Source organism: Schistocerca piceifrons, chromosome 1 (assembly GCF_021461385.2).
Source record: "Schistocerca piceifrons isolate TAMUIC-IGC-003096 chromosome 1, iqSchPice1.1, whole genome shotgun sequence".
NCBI lineage: Eukaryota > Metazoa > Arthropoda > Insecta > Orthoptera > Acrididae > Schistocerca > Schistocerca piceifrons.
The window spans coordinates 293,865,634-293,883,307 of NC_060138.1; the positions used below are offsets into that span (position 1 = coordinate 293,865,634).

General features: G+C 42.6%; 1 long non-coding RNA gene across 1 annotated transcript in view; it reads left to right on the forward strand.

The window, feature by feature from the left end:
- LOC124712211 overlaps positions 1 to 17,674 on the forward strand; it is a 486,241-nt gene that overhangs the window by 326,838 nt on the left and 141,729 nt on the right. The window lies entirely within an intron of this gene.

Consider the following 17,674-nt stretch of genomic DNA (forward strand, 5'->3'; position numbering starts at 1 on the left):
ACAAAAGAATGGCCCTGACTAACAATAACCTATACCTTTCATGAATCACTTACCTCACAAAAATCTTCGTTACTTGAACTACTGCAATACAGCTAGCGCCAATACTGCTAGCTAAATAAAAGAATCTAACTACTGATAGGCATAGTTAGCAAATGAAAGATTTTGGTAGAGAACAAACAATGTATTTACCTTAATAGTTTTCAAAAGTCATTATATATATCAGTTCATGACATCCAGTATTCCAAATATCCACCACTGCTGGCGGCTCACCTCAAACTGCACAACGCTACGCGCTGTCCACATCCAACTGCCCAACACCACAATAGCGAATATTTCAACAATGCCAGCCAGCCACAGACTGCACACAGCACAGTCTGTGATTTTCATACAGAGCACTACGTGGCGTTACCAACATAAAAACCTAAACAGCCTACTTACACTTTGAAACACATTATTATTAATTGTTCACTTAAATAATATTCTCGGAGCGCTGTGGCTGATGGAAGTCGCTGTTGCGATAGGAAGTCGGAAGGTACTGTAAGACTTAAGGTCGTTATTCACTTGTTTCCGGTCGCTATCATCGTTAACTGCCAACATTGTTCCCTGGTACTATAGCACTGTTGTAACGGTATTGTTCCTGCGAAAACGTCACCCTATGATTGTGAGAGTGAGCACAGGACACCCACTTAGTAAACGAAATTAACAATATAGTTTTGTTAGCGATTAAGTACACACTCTGAGCTCTGATAGTTTAAACTGACTAGGTTGGCTATGCAGAGGAGGCCGTCAGTACCGACCGAGGCGATTCAATTTCGATCGAAACGGCTACTCCATTGAGCCACCGCACTGAGACTCCTCTGACAGTAAACAATAGTCCCACGTTATAAGCTCTGCAAGAACTCCAGGCAATTTTCGTTTCCGCGCTACCCTCGTCATCAGGTAACATAGAGCGGTATAGTTAAATTAACAGCTTTCCTTTTGACAGATACTAGAAGAATTGCAACATGAAGGCCATAATCAGTTCTGAGAAAGTCTATGGCTGAGGTATGTTGTCATTCATTTCTTTGACCTGGTATGGTCAAGTGTGTCCGTGCATGTAGGACAGTGATGATTCACTTTATTATGGCTCAGTACTTAATTAATGTTAAGGGTTGGTGTAAATTAAAGTGCTAACATCTCAAACAGCTCTTATTGTAAGTGTGGCCACGTGTGAGGGGCATCTGTCGAAAGGGGCAGCAGCTTGTTCAGCAGTTGCAGAGTCGTGTCTGAATGACTGACTCATGTGACCCTGTAACATGGAACGTCTACGAGGGTTGATTAACGAAGACTGAGACTGATTTTTTCACAGATGTTTGTTCATTTTAACGTTTACAAGATCTGTCTCAATGTATTGCCCTCCTACTTGAACTCACTTTTTTCAGCGTCTCTACCAGTCCCCGAACACATGGTGCAGGTCATTCTTTATCAGGTCCTCGGGAGTCGCCTCACTTTTCCTGAGCACTGCTTCTGAGTTCTCAAATCTAACGCCCCGAAACTTTATCTTTTGCAATGCGAATAAAAAAATATCACACGGTGCAAGGTCGGAGCCATAAGGTGGATGCGAACCGGTGGTAATGTTGAATTGAGCCAGATAATGCATGGCTTCGATTGCGACGAGAGGTAGCGCATTGTCATTATGAAGTCATGACCCATTCCGAGAAAGTTATGATCATTTAATGGCAATGTGCGTCCTCAAAAATCTATGACAATCAAAAATCTTATCACCATCACTTCCACTGCGGATGGTACAACCTTTTTTCTGTTGAACAATCTGGCGATTTCTACTCTATGCTGGCTCGTTTTCCTTCAGGATCATAATGATGCAGCCATGACTCATCATCGATGATGATGGATTCCCGAAACGCATCCCCACCATCAGCAAAGAGATGCAGCACTTCACGGCTTGTCTCCATCCCCAAGGCATTTTCTTCGAGAGTCAGTAGCCATGGCCCCCAACGGTCACAAAACCTGTTCATATGGAGATGATCACGAATAATCGTAAAGATACTGCATACAAAATTCTCAACACTTCGCTGAGGTTGCGTGATGTTATCCGTCGATACACAATCACGGCAGCTGTGTTGGTGTTGACTTCAGTCGCAGCACAAGCCGAAATACGAGTCCCACCTTGCTTCGACAAGTCGGCCATCTTTGAACTCCCTGAACCACTAAACAGTGGCTGTGTAGCTTAAACGAACACAGAATTTTGTTGTGCCGTACTACTTCTCTCTTGGCACCTCCATTGTTTGTTATGAGTAATTCAAAGAGCGTCTACAAAATACATTACAATCAACATACGGATACCCCAGTGCTGCCGCCTGTGGACATTATACATAAAAAAACGCTCTTGTAAAATATTCAGTGGCTCTTTCCTTTTCGATAGTCTTCTGACTGATTTGATGCGGCCCGCCACGAGTTCCTCTCCTGTGCCAACCTCTTCATCTCAGCGTAAAACTTGCAACCTACGTCCTCAATTATTTGCTATATGTATTCCAGTCTTTGTCTTCCTCTACAGTTTTTGCCCTCTACAGCTCTCTGTAGTACCATAGAAGTCCCTGATCTCTTAACTGATGTCCTTTCATCCTGCTCCTCCTCCTTATCAGTGTTTTCCACAAATTCCTTTCCTCTCCGATTCTGCCCGGAACCTCTTCATTTCTTATCTTATCAGTCCACCCAATTTTTAACATTCGCCTATAGCACCACACCTCAAATGCTTCGATTCTCTTCTTTTCTGGTTTTCCCACAGTCCCTGTTTCACTACCATACAATGCTGTGCTCCAAACGTACATTCTCAGAAATTTCTTCCTCAAATAGCCGCGCTATCTAGGGGGCCTTGCCACGGTTCAAGCGGCTCATCCCGTCTGAGGATCGAGTCCTCCCTCGGGCATGGGTGTGAGTATTGTCCTTAGCGTAAGTTATATTAAGGTAGATTAAGTAATGTGTAAGTCTAGGAAGCAATGACCTCAGTAGTTTAGTAGCATAGTAACTTACCACAAATTTCCAAAAAATCTTGTAATTCTTCTTCAGATTCACTTAGGACAGCAATTCATCAGCGAATCGTATTATTAATAGCCTTTCACCTTGAATTTTAATTCCACTCTTGAACATTTCTTTCATTTCTGTCATTGCTTCTTCGATGTACAATTGAACAGTAGGAGGGAAGGACTACATCCCTGTCTTACATCATTTATAATCCGAGAGATTCGTTCTTAGTCGTCCACTCTTAGTATTCCTTCTTGGCTGATATAGATACTGTGAATTACCGTCTCTCCCTATAGCTTACCCCTATTTTTCTCAGAATTTCTAACAGTTTGCACCATTTTACATACTCGAACGCTTTTTCCAGGTCGACAAATCCTATGAACGTGTCTTGATTTTTCTTTAGTCTTTTTTCCAGTATCAACCGCTAGGTTATAATTGCCTCTCTGGTGTCTTTACCTTTTCTAAAGCCAAACTGATCGTTATCTATCGTATCCTCAATTTTCTTTTCCATTCTGCTGTATATTATTCCTGTCAGGATGAATGAGCTTTTAAGCTGATTGTGTGGTAATCCTCGCACTTGTCAGCTCCTGCAATCTGAGAAATTAAGTGGAAGATATTTTTCCGAAAGTCATGTGGTATGTCACAAGACTCATACACCCACGAACGTAAGTCGCCGTTTTGTTGCTACTTTCCTCAATGATTATAGAAATTTTGATGGAATGTTATCTATCCCTTCTGCCTTATTTGACCTTAAGTTTCCCAAGCTCTCATAATTCTAATTCTGATACTGGATCCCCTATCTCTTGTAAATCGTCTCCTGTTACTTCTTCTACCACATCCGACAAATCTTTCGTCCCGTATAGGCCTTCAATGTACTCTTTCCACCTATCCTCTCTCTCCTCTGCATTTAACAGTCAAATTCCCGTTGCACTGTTAATGATACCGCCCATGCTTTTAATGTCACCGAAGGTTGTTTTTACTTTCCTGTCTTCTGAGTCAGTCCTTTCGACAATCATTTCTTTTTCGATTTCTTCACATTTTTCGCCTTAGCTTCCCTGCACTTCCTATTTCTTTCATTTCTCAGCGACATGTATTTCTGTATTCCTTCATTTCCCTGAACAATTTTCTACTTCCTTTTTCCATCGATCAACTGAAGTATTTCTTCTATTATCCATGGTTCCTTCACAGTTAAATTCTTTATACCTATATTTTTCCTTCTAACTTCTGTGATTGCGCTTTTTATAGATGTCCATTCCTCTTCAACTGTATTACCTACTGAACGAATCCTTGTTGCTCTATATATAACCTCAGAAAACTTGAAGCGTATCTCATCATCCCTTGTTTGATGTTGTTGTTGTGGTCTTCAGTCCTGAGACTGGTTTGATGCAGCTCTCCATGCTACTCTATCCTGTGCAAGCTTTTTCATCTCCCAGTACCTACTGCAACCTACATCCTTCTGAATCTGCTTAGTGTATTCATCCCTTAGTACTTCTGTATCGCACTTCTTTATGTATTCATTCTTCCTAAGTAATCCCTTGAACTTCAGCCTACTCTTCATCACTACTACATTGTGATAGGAGTCTACATTTGTTCCTGGGTACGCCTTACAATATAGTATCTGATTTCGGGATCTCTGTGTGACCATTATGTAATTTAACTGAAATACTGTCATATCACCTGGTTTTTTCCGAGTATATCTCCTCCACTTGTGATTCTTGAACAGAGCATTCGCTATTACTCGTTGAATTTTATTAGAGAACTCAATTATTCCTTCTCCTGTCTCATTCCTTGTCCCAAGCCCATATTCTCCCGAAACCTTTTTTCTGCTCCTTCCCCTACGACAGCATTCCAGTCTCCCATGACTATTAGATTTTCATACTCCTTTACAAACTGTATTACCCTTTCAATGTCCTGATACACTTTCTCTATCTCTTCATCTTCACCTTGCGACGTCGGCATGTATACCTGAACTATCGTTGTCGATGTTGGTTTGCTGTCGATTCCGACAAGAACAACCCTATCACTGAACTGTTCACTGTAACAGATTCATTGCCGTACCCTTCTATTCATAACGAACCCTATTCCCGTTATGCCATTTTCTGCTGCTGTTGATATTACCGTATACTAATCTGACCAGAGATCCTTGTCTTCTTCCCATTTTACTTCACTGGCCCCCTCTATAGATAGATTGAGCCTTTGCATCTCCGCCTTCAGATTGTTTCAGCTCCCCTACCACATTCAAGCTCCTGACATTCCTTTCGTTGATTATTCAATGTTTTCCTTATGATCAGCTCGGAGTTCCGAATGGGTAACTATTCCCGAGTCTTTTGCCAATGTGAAGATCATCATGACACTTTTTCAGTTACAGGCGACATGTCCTGTGGATACACGTTATATGTCTTTAATTCAGTGGTTTCCATTGTCTTCTTCATCGTCGTGCCGTTGATTATGCTGCGTCTTCCGGCTTTAGAGGCAGTTTCCCACCCCAAGGACAAGAGAGTGCCCTGAACCTCTTCCGCTCCTCCGCTTTCTTTAACAAGGCCGTTGCAGAATTATGGTGACTTCTTATGCCAGACGTCTTTGGCCGCCAGTGCTGATTATTAATCAAAATTCAAGCGGTAGCTGGTTTTGAACCCAGGACCGAGAACGTTTTGATTGCTAATCAAAGGCGCTCTGCTTTTTTTTATCTCATTTTGTTGCATATTGTTCGTTGAATTTGTTCGGGATGGAGGTCCGATGACACCCACTTAGGTTCTCCGTTGATCTGTTCACTCAGTTTTTTGTTACAGAGGGTAGGTAACCCTCTGGCCGAACACGTTGAGCTACCTTGCCGACAACCCCTAGACCAAGGGTGCTGTATTCAGCGTAAGGATAGGAAACTGGCATGGAATCTGTAGGGAAAAAAATTAGTCCCAGTCTGCTGATCGGCCGCCGGCCACTGTGGTCGAGCGGTTCTAGGCGCTTCAGTCCGGAACCACGCTGCTGCTACGGTCGCAGTTTCGAATCCTGCCTCGGGCATGGATGTGTGTGATGTCCTTAGGTTAGTTAGGTTTAAGTAGTTCTAAGTCTAGGGGACTGATGACCTTAGATTTTAAGTGCCATAGCGCATAGAGCCATTTGAACCATTTGTTGATCAGCCCTCATATGTTGGTGCTACTGCACAGCAAGAAATTAGGGGAAACTACAGGCGGTTTATTTCTCGTGGACAGGCTCGTTCTGCTGTTTGATTTAATGAAGTTGGCATTCTCTTAGGGAAAATAATGTAGAAGTAAAAGGTTCCTCATTCGGATCTCCTGGCGAGAACTACGGGGGAGCTCATGGATAAAAGCTAATCTGCCGCTCGATCGATTGGATCGTGGAAGATTAGAATACTTAATAGCAAATGTAGGCTAGTGAAAGTGATAAGTGGGTGTTAGATGTAGTGGAAATTTCGATGGCAGGTGTAGCAAGATTTCTGACCAGTTCGACTGATAGGTCACCAACAACAGTGCCAAATTTTCTCACACCCGGAGATATTGTGGGGGGGATCCCATATTTAAAGCGAAAAAGATGGTACAAGATATGATGAACGGGAGCTTTATGACAGCATTTTTTGGAGGCCAGATGTTGCTGGCGCAGTATTCTTCCTCTAAAATGTCTACCTCCACGTCGAGTGCTAGAGTACTAGCGTGCATTACTAAAATTTGTTACAGATACGTAAGTATATGTGGAACATCCGCATTAAGAACTGATGCTGTCCGCAACCAGACTGAAAAACTATCCTTCAGAGAACAATTTCATATTCAGTTCTCGAACACTTTTTCTTTTTTCATTGACAGGAATGAAGAACTCATCAAATTGGGGTTTGTTTACGCCAATCACATCATGATGTCGCGTATTTACAGATGTTGTCTCATTCATTCATTGCTATTTCGTTCAACAGCTGAGATGGCTCGCGGGGAAATGATATAGTATATGGCACCTGAGCTAATTCAGCTCCTTAAACACATGGTGTCGTGTAATAAAAATTCAATTAGTCGGTGCTGAAATGTGCTCTTCCAGTAATATTGTAGAAGTATACGTCCGGGCTTGCTTCTCTTTGCGTAAGCGCTCCAACTGAAATATTTGAGAGACATCAGATATTTGCAGAATTTATTTTCACATATGTGTAGTGCATAGAGCAAGTTTCGTTGATTCGCCCTATGACAACATCATAGTCCCTTACGGCTGTTGGTTTCTACATGCAATTCAGGCCCTTGTGATGAAAACAAATTTATAAATTAAGTTATCTCATCGTTTTCTAACCTGCATACTAACATCATCTTAAATAAAAATCAGTTTTATATTTCGTAAAGTGAATCAGTTTCTAGGTTTACGCTTCCTTTAGCGTGTCTTTCCTGTCTGGGAGATAGGAATTAATATAACTAATGATATATAATGCCGACCCTTTCAGATCCTCATTCGTAATCAGTAAAAATATTGAATTCAGCGGGTAATATTAACGTGAGGGAAATCATTTAAGTTACAATAAAATAATGAGGCCGAGGTTTTCACCCTTTTTGACGGTTTTCTTCGAGGCGTCGTACCTCCATCATTTCGAACCGGTTTCAACCCCTGTCTTTGAGGTATCGAAATCGTAATTGAAAATACCATGAAATTTATGTTTGTATTCTGTTTTATTTTAACAGTATGATATACCAACATTACCTCCTTGGATCGAAACCTGTGATACACAACATTTTAGAATACCTTAGCCCATGAAATACGTCTATATGTATGAATAGGTCATTACATGATAACATAACAAGCAAAGTTGCGGCTGTTGTTTCAGACAATGCTCAACACGCCTAAACTTCTCGCGAGTATTTAGCTCATGCTGCATGTGCCATGTGGTCTTCACTTGTTTGACATGTGTCGAATAGGAGAATCGGGAGTTGTGGGCACGAACTCCATTGAACTACATTCCAGAAGCGAATGCTATGGGTTAACTTAGCACGAAAACATCCGCTGAGTTTTGACTAAATGATTTTCTGTCTACTAGCAGTGTCAAAATTGAATTTAAACAAAGCATTTCAAGGAAACCACCGCGCTCTTCCTCAGGAGCTCAGATATGAAGTATCTAGTGCAAATACTATATTATTTATTGTCACGCAAGACCACGTCACCGTCAGCCACTTTCCTTGGGTAAGAAATGGCACTGCGGTACTGTTTTATGCTCAGCGTTGAAGTCTTCAGTGTCTTAGTGAGCCCTGAGCTTAGCCATGCTAGGGCTGGCACAGATTCTCACGAAAGAACACGAAAAAGAACGAACGCAAAGAAACCAGGGAAGCCCAGAGGAAGGAAAGCGCTCCAATTAGGCACTTCTTTCAACGGCTTCTCCGTCGTAGCTTAAATTAAAACGGGTATTTTTTTTTATCATCAAGTACGAGACCTCCAAACGCTGCGATTGACCTGTATAGTATGTTTTCTCTCTCTTATGTTAAAATACCCCCCCCCCCTCCAACTACTTATCTTGTGTAGAACATAATTAATTCAGGCGAACACTTTTTTTTTTTTAATGTGGGTAATAAGCCACACATTTATCGTATCAATTTTCCGTAATGTTGAGGAGTATAAGAAGTCGATTAGCAACTTCGTAGCATGCAAACTAGATTAGTACTGATAAGTAATTTGACACCTAGACCCTCGACTCAGCAAAGTAACCCACCTTGAAAAATTATACTAATATTAACAACAACAAAATTTTTTCGAAAGGGATGGCTTTGAGCACTATGGGACTTAACATCTATGTTCATCAGTCCCCTAGAACTTAGAACTACTTAAACCTAACTAACCTAAGGACATCACACAACACCCAGTCATTACGAGGCGGAGAAAATCCCTGACCCCGCCGGGAATCGAACCTTGGAACCTGGTTCGAAAGGGAGTATATATCTTTTTCCACTGGTACCAGACACATAATGTCGTACTTTAAAACCACTGCATGCCGTGCGACTGCCGAACGCATATAGTCCGCAGAAATGTTGTCCCCTTCGGAAAAAGTTTATGTCCATCTACATCTCGTAATACACAGTACGACATGTGCGCCTGGTAACCTGCTGTAGTAGACCCTAATTCTCGCTCTGTAGCTGTTTAGTTGAGGCATTCTGTGCAACTTTAACCACGTTTTCTGAAATCTGCATACTTCCTGTGATCCTTACGTGTTATGCATTAGAAGCCAATAATATATTAAGGTCCTGTGAAAGCGTGTCACCCAGCAAGATACGAGGGTTGTCCAGAAAGTTAAGTTCCGATCGCTCGCGAAATGGAAACCACAGTGTAAATCAGAAATGTTTTATCTGCAACTGTTAGCTACAGCTTTCAGCCACTGCACTACATAGTCACCACTCCGACTTAGACATTTGTACCAACTTTCCCATACCCTCGTCATAGAAGGCAGCCGCCTGTGCTTCCCGCCAATTCTCTACGCTCATCTATAGCTCGTTGTCTGTGCGAAAATATTGTCTTGCACCAGCTGTGACACAGTCGAGTATATGGACAATGATCCTGTACTGTCAAATGTTTTTTATTCCAGTCTTTGTCACAATATCAGTTCTTTTGACGATGACCGGTTTCAGTCAGTAATGACCATCCTCAGATCTTTTCTGCACGATGCTATTATGGCCTTATCACTTTAAGACATGGTGTAGAACTGAGGATGGTCGTTACTGACTGAAACCGGTCATCGTCAAAAGAATTGATATTGTGATCAATGACTGGAATAAAAAACATTTAATATTGTCTTCATATCCAGTAGTTACTGTGAGCAGAGATGAAACACAGAAGGAGCCAATTACGGGGTATAGTGCGGGTGATCAAACACTTCCCATCGAAAACGCTACAGGAGCGTTTTCATTGCCCCTGCCGATTGAGACCGAGAATTGTCACCAAATAGGAACCGTATGTAATGTGGGCTGCATAACATGAGGCGACATCTCTGCCAGGACCTCATACTTGGCGGGAGACACTATTTTCTACGCATCTTTACGTGCTCACCATGCGCTCAGAACTGAAAAGAGCGAAGTGATAGAACCGACAGGGATACTAGAGACACTGTCGAACACATATGTACAAAGCTTTATTAGACTTAATCTGAAGCTAAAATCTTCTGGGTTATTAGGCCGCGTCATAGTTCTTCTAAAAGATTATCACAGTGGTTTCCATTTATTGACCGATCGGAACTTACTTTCTGGACTACCCTCGTATTTTTCTGTTACTGAATATTTCGTGGATTTTATGTGCACCAAAATATTACAACCAGCTACTTAATTTTGGTCAACCTTCGGAATGAAATACAGCAGCGATTATGCGTGGCAAGGATTCTACAAGTCTTTGGTAGGTCTCCGGAGGTATGTGACACCAGATATCTACGCACATGTCACGCATTTGCAGTAAACTACGGGACTGTAGTTTGAGGGCACGGACCTGGGGCCAGTGTTTTAGCAGACACAATTCCGAAAAATCTGGTGGCCAAGACATCAAGGATGAGTCCTCCATTACCTTCCTCAAGCCAACGTGACCCAGTTCTGACCTTGTGAGACGGACTGATATCCTGCTGATCGGTGCTGTCGCCAGCAAGAAAGACATCGTGCACAAGGGATGCCGGTTGTCTGCAGTGACGTTCACGTAGTCCACAACTGTGAAGGTACTTTCGATTACTACTACAGATACCATGGAAACCCAGGTGAAGGTCGCCCATAACACAATACCATACCCACCAGCCTACGTCCGTGGGAAGGTGCGTGTTCCGCGCAACCGTTCGCATTGATAACGGCGTATCCGAATACGAGCATCGAGACAGCGTAACAAGAAACGTGGTTATTCAAAGAGGTGACACGTTTCCATTGATCCAGTGTCCAGTCTCGATGAAGCTATACTCACTGCAGTCTTAACTGACGATGTCACTGGGCCAATATGGAAACACGTAGGGGTCACCTGCCCCACATTTAACAACATTCGCTGAAACCTGTGCTTCTAAACACTCGTACCAGCACCGGCGTTGTCACAGATAACCGCCTGTCATGCTCCACAGAACGCACAAACATCCGACCTTCACATTCTGTTATGAGACGTGGACGTCCAACACATCTTCGCCTATTCGTGTTTTCACTGTCCTTCAACTACGTTCCATGGATGCTCACAATGGCAGTAGACGAACAACGGGCCAGCTTCGCTTTTCCTGTAAGATTCGTTCCCACGTGCATGGCTGATAGCTATCTGCCCTACACCAAAGCGTCTTATGTCTGTGGATTTCACCATCTACAGTTCGCATCGTCGCTATAAAGATCGCAGAATACCAAATTACGAGAATGCAGGGACCGTGTTACGATACGGAACCGAGAACGATAGGAGCGCTCCAAGTGGACTGGCAGTGAACTTAGAATATGGGAAAATATGCAGTATGTTCTTTGTCAAAGCCTCTTATGTCAGTGGATTTCGCCATTTGAGGTCCGTATCGTCGCTATAATGATCGCAGAATACCAAATTACAAGAAGCACAGGGCCCATGTTACGATACGGAAACAGAATGACAGCAGCGCTTCCTGTGGTCTGGCAGTGAACTTCCAATACGGGAAGATATGACGTCGAAATCAGCGTTTTTGCTATACGAAAAGTAAGTATTAGATGATGGTATTTTTCATTTGTACTTCATGGTTGGGTCGCGGAGTCTGGTGGTGAAATGCGTACTTGCAAACGTTTTTGTGACCTTACAACCATATTCGGAAAATCTCAATCATAAACTGAGATAAACTTCTTGTTCACAGTCACGTAAAACTTTGTAAATGATATCTTGATCGTCTTTGACTGTAAAAACAGTTACTTCTTCAAACCAAGTATGGCAGTTTGAACCGTATGGCCATTATCGAGTTCAAATAATTGTACTTTATCACTTGTAAAAACCTAAAAATATTGTGAAGTCACATGGTACAGAAGCTGGTCTCATCGCGTGCTGCTCCTGATTACGATCTTCTTGGATTTATTGCACTCTTTGGATTGAATTGCAGATATACAATGTTGATGGTATTCTGCTTAATTTTTGCTCGCATCCAACAGTATTGGGTGGGGTAAAGGATTCCTTATTTGTTTCTGTACATATAAAGCAGAATCTGGTTTCCCTGCATGGATTTATACGGACTGGCTTCTGTTTGTTATTGCTTACGAACCTGTGTGCGAATTTTTCGATTTAAATGCATTGTAGGTACACTGCTCGTATTCCACGCTGTTTTTATTCGCTTCCGTTTTTCGTATTTTCTCGCATTTAATGGAGCCTCCGAAATTTTCACAGCAGTGAGAGGATGAGTTCCAGTACACCGATTTCTGCTAAAAAGTATTGTTTGTAATATCTGTTAATAACGTGTGAACGCATTTGCGTGATTACTGTAGCATTTTTAGCATTTGCAAGAAAGAATGTTCTTGTCGCTATGACTACAAAGCCTACTCAGCTACATCTATATCCATAGTCTGCGAATCACTGGGAAACGTGTACTCAATCCGTGACAAAATGTAATAAAGTTGAATACCAGTTCTGTCAAAAGTTGCTAACGTTAATTCCCTATTAAGTGCGAAAAACGGATGTTTACTAAAGTAAAATAGAACATGATAAGTCTACAGTTGTTTTTTTGTTGTAAGGAAACAAACACAAATATGGTACCACTTTCTCCTCTCAATATTACGGATACGAGCAGAAATCAAACAGAATACAAGCAACGCATTTGCAATGCAGTTGAGAGTGCAAAACACACAAAATGTCATTATCAGAAACACAATGCGATGAAACCAGCTTGTCTTTGCTGTGAAACAAAAATTGTTGTGTTGGACTTTATATTGGCAATAAGAAAACGAGATGACGAAGGACTGATAACCTTGCAACGCTCAAAGTGGCATGGTAGGGAACCAACATCGTGTTACCGGAAGTCTCTGTATGAGTTTCACGCTAGTGAGAATTCCCCATTCGCCTCTACTCCGTTTACCTACCTTCCTTTGTTTTGGCTCATCTGTGTACATTACTGGATAAGAATGCTTTGTTCTACGATCTGATGCTAGGAAGGATTTCACAACTAATACTATTCAACACGTTATGATCGAAAGCAAAAAAATTAGAGAACAAAAGGAAGCAGAAGTATTTGCAGGATTTTGGGTTCACAAAACTAGTACAAAAATTTCGAACAGCTATTGTTTCGACTAAAGATTTTATTTGTTCATTTATTACGAGGGTTGCGCAGAAAGTAATGCACCGCATTTTTTTCTCAGTTGAAAACAACGCTACGAATGCGAAACTTTACGTATGTATTCTGAGTGAGCGAGCCAAGTTTCCGTCACTTCCGACAGATAGCAGAGCTGCAGGACAGTTTCAATATGGTGTCTGTAGGTGTTGTAAGTTACAAGTAACGTGCCGTCATCGACTTTCTCACTGCAGAGAATGAAACTGTGGGGAATATTCACAAACGCTTGTGCGAAGTCTACGGAGCATCTGCTGTCGACAGAAGTACAGTTAGTCCCTGGGCACGGAGGCTGAGGCCATCAGAAGGCAGTTCAGCGGAGCTCTACAATTTGCAGTGGTCGGGGAGACCATCCAAGGCTGTCGCACCTGGCATGTTGCAGCGAGCAGATGCTATTCGCGAGAACAGACGCATTACGACTCGGCAATTGGTTCTACATCTGTCAATTGCAAAGGAAGTGAGGATGCAGTTATCCGCGGTCTTAGATATTCAAAAGTGTGTGCAACTTGGTCCTGCGGTGTCTAACAGTGGATTACAGGTCGCACAAAAAAAAAAAGCATTTGCCTTGATTTGTTGCAACGTTTTGAAACTGAGGGGGAGGCTTTCTTGTTCCGGACAGGTGATCAAACCTGGGTTCACCATTTTGGGCACGAAGCAAAACGACAGCCAATGGAATGGCGCTTTCCCGCCCTCCACAGATGAAAAAAGTCAACGCAAATGCTTCCGTCGGTAAGGTCTTAATCACCGTGTTGTGGGACTGTGAAGGTGTGGTTGCCATTTATGTGATGCCAAGAGGTGGTATCATTAATTTAGAAGCATGTCAGTTCATTAACAAAACTCAAGTAGCGCTCCCTGCGACTTCGGCGTCACAGAGGCACAGAAAATGTTTTGTTGCAACACGATAACGCTCCGCTCCACACAAGTCTGAGGATTGCTGAACACATCACAAAACGGAGTTGTACAGTGCTACCCCATCCAACCTATAGCCTTGTCCTAGCCCCCTCGGACTTCCACTTGTTTGGATCATTAAAGGGCGCCGTTCGTGAAAGACACTTGGAGGACGATGAGGTGGTGGTTCACAGAGTGAAGTACTGGCTCCGTTACCAGGACGAGGATTGGTACTGACTGGGCATAAATGCTCTTGTTTCACGCTGGAAGAAGGCCATAGAACGGTATGAACATTACTTTGAAAAATAGGATGCGTAGATATAACACCATTCCTTCGTGTGTGTAGTTCTCATTACGTTCAACAAAGAACTGTTGAAGGAAAAAAATGCGGTTCGTTTCTTTCTAGGCAACCCTCATTCATCCTGATGATTTTAACTGCTTTATTGACATTAGTATAGGCTCAAATTCAGAACTCGATTAATGAATATCTGTTACAGTGCAGTCTATCTTGAGACCTTCCGTCTCAAGAATGGTTTGCTGCAGCTTATCCTGTGCACGCCTCTTCATCTCACAAGGGGACCATACGAAATTCCTCTTACCGAGTTGACTCATACTGACAGTGTTCTTACGGTACAATGAGGACTTCAACATATGCAAACAGGAAGACGCAACTGTCTATCGTTTTCGAGAAATAGAGTTTCAACATATTAGCCGTGCTTATATGTTTTTATGGTCGCTCATATTCATGGAGTCCATAGCCAAGCGAGTTAAGTACTGTGGGTCAAATCTTGCTACCGGCAACTTTTTTCACACGTAATTCTAGTAACAGTATTGTGTGGTACGCCACGAAATTGTATTTAGACCTAGGACCATTTACGCATGTAAACCAAGATTGTTTTGCTATAGGCATACTCAAAAAAACCATGCACGTGCAAAATGGTTCAAATGGCTCTGAGCACTATCCAACTTAACGTCTGAGGTCATCATTCGCCTAGAACTTAGAACTACTTAAACCTAACTAACCTAAGGACATCACACACATCCATGCCCGAGGCAGGATGCGAACCTGCGACCGTAGCGGTCGCTCGGTTCCAGACTGTAGCGCCTAGAGCCGCACGGCCACTCCGGCCGGCCATGTGCAAAAATTCGTATTTTATTACAAGTGCTATGTGTCGCAATAATTATTGTTTTCCGTGTTTCTGTGATCAGTATCATCCAAGTTGTGCAGTGCTCCATAGATCACACATGATACTTATCGCAAATTTGGATCCAAAGCATAAATAAAATGACTATACTGCTTTTATTGAAAGTTCTTGTATAATCTTTTTTTTTTATTTTCAATCTCGTTACGAATATTTTTTCTCCTTTTTCCAGCCTAAAGATTATGAAACTAAAACAAGAATCACTAAATACTGATAATCTGTGTAGTCATAACACAATGCGTTGGTCAAAGTCGTGGGATACTGCATAATATCGTGTCGGACCTCCTTTTTGTCCCGGCATAGCGCAGTAAGTCGATGCGGCATGAACGCAACAAGTTGTTCGAAGTCTCCGGCAGAAACACTCAGCCATGCTGTCTCCAGTCGTCAGTAGTTTCGAAAGTGTTGCTCGTGAAGGATTTTGTGCACGAACTGACCCCTCGTAAATGGGATTCGTGATGGGCTGTCAGGGTGGCGAAACCATTCGCACGAACTGTCCAGAACATCCATCAAACTGCAACATAGTTACCGATATTACCTATAGTGGTCTTACCTAAATTATTTTTCTGTCTTTACTCAATGTGATGTGATGTACTCTCTGATGTAACATCGATGTAAATGTTTATTCATTGTTTATAATAATAATGTAATTGTTATTAATCTACGAATGTAATTTTAAAAGTAATTTACTGTAAAAGAATGAAAATGTTACATTTAACTGGTTCATGCGTAGAATAAGTAGGTTTGTAATCATGTGTATTTTGGAGGGTAGTTCCCCCATAATGGAACTAGCTAGGTGTGAATAGAAAAAGTGGATCTAGCGGTCGAGCTGAAAAGCTTCTTTGTGGCACGAGTCAGTCGGTGGCTAGCAGGCACTGGGTGCGCGTCTTGTGAATCGATAGAGGAGAAATGGAAATGAGCGTTTGGCGTCAATGGCCGGGAGGCCCCCTGTGGGGCAGGTCCGGCCCCCTTGGTGCAGGTCTTATTACATTCGACGCCGGATGGGGATGAAATGATGATGAAGACAACAAAACACCCAGTCCCTGAACGGAGAAAATCTCCGACCCAGCCGGAAATCGAACCCGGGCCCCTTGGGACTGCAGTCCGTCACGCTGACCATTTTTTTATCTTATTTTGTTCGTAATTGATCGTTGTATCGTTGTATTCGTTCGGGGCGGACGTCCTATGACACTGGTTGAAGTTCATCGTTGATACATTAACTCAGTTTTTTTATTACAGAGGGCAGCTAACCCTCTGGCCGAACACGCTGAGCTACCATGCCGGCGACCATTCAGCTATCGGGGCGGACGGTAGAGGAAATAAAAACTGCATATAGTATGGCCTCGGATGCGGAAGTAATGCGGCTTATTAGTCATGACATACTTTCGTTATCTCTGTACTATGAAAATCCGACGCTAAGAAGAGAATTTTCAGAGCTCGTCACACAGAAAGGGCCCTGGATACTTTTGCCTCCCTTTTTTTGAATAGCACAAGAGGTCGACGCTGCCGCCAACTTCATCTCATATTATCAGGATGGCCGGATGCGGGTTTGAGCCGTCATCCTCCCGAGTGCGAGTCCAGTGTGCTAACCACCGCGCACCTCCGCTCGGTGAAGGAGGTGTGGGAAGTGGATGAGGTGTTATACGATGCGAGTTGGGGTAAGTAGGCCGATGTGGAAGGTAAGACAGAGTGCACGTGCTTCCAGGATTTCAAGGGATTATAAAATTTACTCGAGGCCGAGATGCAGGCTACGTAGATGAAGGTGAAGATGGGGCAGATGGGGGATTTATAGGTGAGGATAATGCTAGAAGGCTGTAGTCTGCAGTTGTGACCTGTTAACAGTTTTAGCCGGTTTGGCATTAGTGTCAGATAGTAAGTAGATGTGCGTTCCATGTTACATCTACATATACATGACTACTCTGCAATTCAGATTTAAGTGCTTGGCAGAGGGTTCATAGAACCACAATCATACTATCTCCCTACCATTCCACTCCCGAACAGCGCGCGGGAAAAACGAACACTTAAACCTTTCTGTTCGAGCTCTGATTTCTCTTATTTTATTTTGATGATCATTTCTACCTATGTAGGTTGGGCTCAACAAAATATTTTCGCATTCGGAAGAGAAAGTTGGTGACTGAAATTTCGTAAATAGATCTCGCCGCGATGAAAAACGTCTTTGCTTTAATGACTTCCATCCCAACTCGCGTATCGTATCTGCCACACTCTCTCCCCTATTACGTGATAATACAAAACCTGCTGCACTTTTTTGCACCCTTTCGATGTCCTCCGTCAATCCCACCTGGTAAGGATCCCACACCGCGCAGCAATA